Source organism: Meriones unguiculatus (genome assembly GCF_030254825.1).
Source record: "Meriones unguiculatus strain TT.TT164.6M chromosome X unlocalized genomic scaffold, Bangor_MerUng_6.1 ChrX_unordered_Scaffold_31, whole genome shotgun sequence".
Lineage (NCBI taxonomy): Eukaryota > Metazoa > Chordata > Mammalia > Rodentia > Muridae > Meriones > Meriones unguiculatus.
In genome coordinates this window covers 6,709,224-6,715,094 of record NW_026843707.1, presented here as the reverse complement: position 1 = coordinate 6,715,094, position 5,871 = coordinate 6,709,224, and the positions used below count along the sequence as shown (strand labels likewise).

The following is a 5,871-nucleotide window of genomic DNA, read 5'->3' as shown; positions in this document are numbered from 1 at the left end:
AACATCTGTTAGTTTCAAAAAAGGAAAAATTAGCAAAATGAAGCTGGTTTTAAAGGTTGAAATGATTATAAAAGTACAAATGTTTTTGTTTGGTTTGTGTTTTTGTTTTTTGAGAAAGTGTCTCACTATCTAGCTCTGTCTAGTATAAATGCCTCATTTTTTACACAGGCTGACACCAACCACATAAGAGATATGCTTACTTCTTTCTCCCAAGTTTGGGATTAATGATATGTGGTACCTTATGTGCCTAGCAATGTATCTTAATGTTTTCCTGTATGTGACTTTAAAATCCTACTAATGTACTTCACATATAAATCTTTGTTTTCTCAATGAATATTATTCTAAACAACTTCTTAATTGAATTACACTTTTCACTTAAAAAGTCATTTTTATAGACAATAGAATGTAAGGTTAAAATATTGAATCTATTCTCTAAAATCACATGTGGCAGAACTAGGAAATGACCACAAGTAAGATTTAGATTCACTATCACAGGACTATCAGTTACACAAAGGCCTTGATCAGTATTCTCAGTATTTAAGCGAAGCCCATATTCATGCATAACTTAATTCTCAGTTTTAAAAATATTTATTATTGTTCTCTCTGTGTGTGTGTACTTCTACAGGAGCACATGTGTGCCTTGTAAAAACACACATGCTATGTCCATCTTTATATTGGTTATTAGACTTTGGAGACAGAGATTTTCATGTGTTGAAGCCATCTATCTATCAGTTTTAACAGTTATCTTGAACTGTTCTTGTGTATTTTAATGCAAAGACTATTAAATTTTGATTGCAAGTACAAGGATTCTGTCTTTACCTTAACTGAAAACAAGAGATATCCAGAGACTGAAGTGAAAATATTATGCTTTTGTGTCTTGTACTTGCTTTTTCCAGCAGTTAGATCTAATTGCAACTCCAGATACTTGTAGGAAATTTTATGTTAATGGTTGGAACTGTTTTGAGTTTTGTGATGGCACTTGCTGTTTGTCAAAGACTTGGGTTCAATTCCCCGAGCACACATAGCAGCTTACAACCATTGCTAACTTCAGTTACAGAGTATCTGACACCTTCTTTTTGCTTCTAGGAGAAACAGGCATGAACAACTTATACAAACACACATGGACACAAAACACCCATAGACATTGAAAATAGTTTCAGTTTCCACAGGAGGCCTACATGCCACCACTTGTGCTGCCACCATGTCTTATTGATCCCTGAGAAGTTCCAGTACATTTTGAGAGTACTCAACACCAATATCGATGGGCGGTGGACAATAGCCTTTGCCATCACTGCCATTAAGAGTGTGAGGTGGAGATACACTCATGAGGTGCTGAGAAAAGCAGACATTGACCTCACCAAGAGGGCTGGAGAGCTCATGGAGGAGGAGATGTAGCAGGTGATCACCATCAAGCAGAACCACGGCAGTACAAGATCCCAGACTGGTTCTTGAATGGACAAAAGGACGTGAAGGACAAGAAGTATAGTCAGGTTCTGGCCAATAGTCTAAACAACAAACTGAGTGAAGACCTGGTGCAGCTAAAGAAGATTCGAGCCCACAGGGACCTGCGCCACTTCTGGGGCCTTTGTGTCTGAGGTCAGCACACCAAGACCATTGGCCACCGAGGCCATACTGTGGGTGTGTCCAAGAAGAAATTGTTCTCTGGGTCTTTGCTCTTAATGTGTTAATGAATAGTTTATAAACCTAAATAAAAAAAAAGAAAATAGTTTCGATTACTTGAGAAAGTGTACCTGTACTCATCTTGAAGGACTCTTTTCATCTTTTGAACCATCTACAGGTAAATATATTAGAGCTCCATGCCAGAAGGAATTGTAACACAGCAAAGCAAAACATACTGACTTCTCCCACTTGCTCACAAGTTGGAGTTTTCTCTTTCTCCTTCTCTTACTTCCTCCATCCCTCTCCTTTCTTTCTTTCCTTCCTTCCTTCTTTCTTTCTTTCTTTCTTTCTTTCTTTCTTTCTTTCTTTCTTTCTTTCTTTCTTTCTTCTTTTTTTTGTGTTGAGAAGCCTTTATCCTCACTTTCTTTTTAATTAAATTTTAATTTTTATATTAATTACAGTTTATTTATTTTGTATCCCAGCTGTAGCCCCCTCCATCATTTCCTCCCAATACCACCCTCCCTCAGTCATCTCCTCCTTGCCTCTCTCTAAGTCCACAGATAAAGGAGGTTCTCCTTCCCTTCCTTCTGACTCTAGCTTATCATGTCTCATCAGGACTGATTGCAATGTCTTCCTTTGTGGCCTAGCAAGGCTGCTCTTCCCTAGTGAGTAGGAGAGGTCAAAGAGCCAACCACTGAGTTCATGTCAAAGACAGTCCCTTTTCCCTATACTAGGAAACCCACTTCGATACTGAGCTGCCATGGGCTACTTCTGAGCAGAGATTTTATCTTGACAATTTTCTTTCATTGTTCTTTCATTCTTCTTTTCTTTTTTTCCTCTTTGAAAAGTTTGAGCTACCTAGGTGTCAGAGGATGAGCTTTGACTTCTGATCCTCTTTCTTCAGTCTCCCAAGTGATGGGCTACTCTACATGCTTATTAGGACTGGGAATGAAACCCACATTCTTGAGCATGCTGGAAAAGTACTCTACCAACTCAGCTTCATCTAAAAAAGCCCAGTGGTATGTCATAACTTTTTCTTTTTGTCTATTTGGACATTTTTAATTAATTTAGTTTTTTATTAATTACAATTTATTCTTTTTCTATTCCAGCTGATGTCAGATATAAATAATCTATAGATATCAAATGTACAATATGAATGATAAACACATGAAAAATGTGACCAAAGAAAGAAAGAAACCCAGTGGTTTGATGGTTTCCTTTCCTTATAATGTAGGATATGTTGAAAACTCTGTTTTTCATTTTTTTCCATGACCTCCAGAAAGTGTGCTTCAAAGATGTTCTTCCAAGTAGCAACCAACTTAGGTTCCACAATCAGAAAAGTAATAATCAAGTAATTTAATATGTTGTACAGAATGTGACAAAATTATGAATGCTGTGGAAAATAAAAGTAATAAGTAGTGCTCTCCATGTATGGTCCTTAGTTGGAGTATCAGTCTCTGCAGGGTCCCCAGGACTCAAAGATTTTTTTGGCTCTATTGCTCTCCTTTACAGCTCCTGTCCCCTTTGGGTCTTTGTACCTGCCTCTACTTTCATAAAATTTTACGCATTCTGTCCAAAGTTTTGCTATGAGTCTTAGCCTCTGCCTCAATATATAAAACACCTGTTCAGAAGTCATCCATAGACTCAGTTTCTAAGTGAGTTCCCTACCAAAGAGAGCAGGGGCTCTCTTTGGCATGAACTCAGTGGCAGGTTCTCTGATCACCTCAGTCTGGGAGGTGCAGTCTTGGCCACAGACGAAGACAATGCTGCCTGTCTTGATGAGACCTGATAGTTTAAGGTCAGATGGAAGGGAAGGAGGACCTCCCCTATCATTGGACTAGGGGAGGGGCATAGAGGAAGAAAAGGAGGGAGGGTGGGATTTTGAGGAAATGAGGGAGAGGGGCACAGCTGGGATACAAAGTGAATAATTTGTAATTAATAATAATAGTAACAACAATAAAAAGATTGAGTTTGCAAAAAAGTAATAAGTACAAATAAATTAGGATCTGTCAAAGAGTATGAAATAGGCGTCAAGATGGCTTTTATTGAGCAAGTGAGATATAAAGAACATGTAAGATATTAGAGGTATTAAGATATTCCAGGTAGTCGACAAACACTCCAAAAAGAATGATTTAAGATGGAAATATGTTTACTGTGTTCAAGAAGCAACAATAAAAACTGTGGTTGCTGTATATATGAAGTAGTAGACAGTCATGACATTAGGAGTGCTTAGTGGAATAGACTAGAGACTTTGTTTATTTGGGTTTCTGTACAGGAGAGAAAAGAATTTAATGGCATTTGTAAAACAATCTAAACAGGAATTTTATTTTTAGTATTTATAAAATAGCACTCACCAAAGACCTTCTCTTACTTTGGCCAACTCTTCTGGAATGATTTCTACACATTCAATCATATTCTATAAAAGAAACACATTTCTTTATTTCATAGTCATATTTCATCTAATTATATGGTGTGAAATTGTATTTTGTCATTACAGAAACAGCAATGAGAACAAACACAATGACTTTTAGTAAGCATATATTACGGTTAACTATTGCTGTATTACAACTTACACTCAAACTTATTTTCAAACTTTAGTTATTTTTTGTGTCTGATATTTTCATGGGTTATGAATTTGGTATGGGTGATATTTTATATTTTATGTGGTACAAATTAAAATAATTTTCTGAAATTAAGCTAGCAGTGAACAACTTAGAAGAATAAAAAAAAATTGACTCATGAGCGTGGTGCTTTTATTGGGAAAAATACCCAGTCAAATAGGACCATTAGATTAGTGCTCATGAGAGGCATCTCTAGCATGGTTGACTCAGTGTTGGCTGTCCAGTCCCACGGCAGTTCCAAGTCTTACTCTGATTGATATACACAAATCCCCATATATCAATGCCTACTCCTGGAAATAAGCATAGAAAATCTACTCCTATATTTTATTAGGAAAAAAAAGTTGTAGAACTTTCTCAAATTCTACAGAGGAATATTAGCAACTTAAAAAAATTATTGCCAAAATATGTGACCAAAAAATGTAAAGGTATATTTATATATAGATATATTTAATTTGGAGTAGAATTTTAATTTTCTTTGGCAAAGAAATCATAGCAGAGTAAATGGTGGAAGAGTCTGTGGCCAAGACACCTTTACACTTTGGCAGAATTAGAAAAATAGTGTGAGAAAAGAAGTGGAAATAGACTACTATAACTTCATAGTATTGCACCCAGTGAATAAACTTTGTAAACCAACATCACTTATTGAAGGTTTTCTAAAGTTCAAACACAGTGCTACTAGTGAGAACATGTATCCAAGTACATGACAAGCCTGTGGGAGTTAATTTCCATTCAAACCACAACAGGAAAAAAAAAAAGATTTGACTTATCTTAAGTAGGAGTATTCAAAAAATTTCCAACTATCCTTAATCCACTAAAATAATCCACCTTAACTGAGTATAACTTTCTTGTTAAGGTCTGTGCTGCTTAATTTTTGTTAACTGGAAACAAACTTAGAAATACCATAGAAGAGGGGTTTTCAAAGAAAAAATGAATATTGGATTGGCTCCTTGGCACTTTCTGGGAGGCATCTTCTTTCCTTTCTTTCCTTTTCTCTTTTCTATCTATTTTTTCATTGCTTTGATTTGTATGATTTTTTTCCTTATTTATTTATTTATTTAGTTAGTTAGTTATTACAATTTATTAATTTTGAATCTCAGCTATATCCACATCTCTCATTTCCTCCCAATACTACCCTCATTCCCACTTCCCCTCCCATGCCCCTCTCCCATGATAAGGGAGGTCCTCCTCTCCTCCATCTGACACTAGGCTATCAAGACTCATCAGGACTGGTTGCATTGTCTTCTTCTGTGGACTGGCAAGGCTGCACACCCCAGGGGGAGGTGACCAAAGGGCCAGCCACTGAGTTCATGTGAGAAACAACCCCTGCTTCCCTTACTAGGGAACTCACTTGGAGACTGAGCTGCCATGGGTTACATCTGAGCAGGGCTCTTAGGTACTCTCCATGCTTGGTCCCCAAGTTCATCAGCCTCTGCAGGACCCCATGGGCCCAGATTTTTTGGCTCTGTTAGTCTCCTTGTGGAACTCCTGTCCCCTCGAGGTCTTACTATCTCCACCGTCTTTCATAAGATTCCTTGAACTCTGCCCATAATTTGGCTATGAGTCTCAACATATGCTTTGACACCCTGATGGTAGGGCTTTTCAGTGGCCCTCTGTGGTAGGTTCCTATTTT

At 37.2% G+C, this 5,871-nt stretch overlaps 1 pseudogene; it reads left to right on the top strand.

Annotated features, from left to right (window-relative positions):
- The first annotated feature begins 460 nt into the window (after window positions 1–460).
- Window positions 461–1,688, top strand: LOC110542912 (small ribosomal subunit protein uS13-like; annotated as a pseudogene).
- The last annotated feature ends 4,183 nt before the right edge of the window (window positions 1,689–5,871 follow it).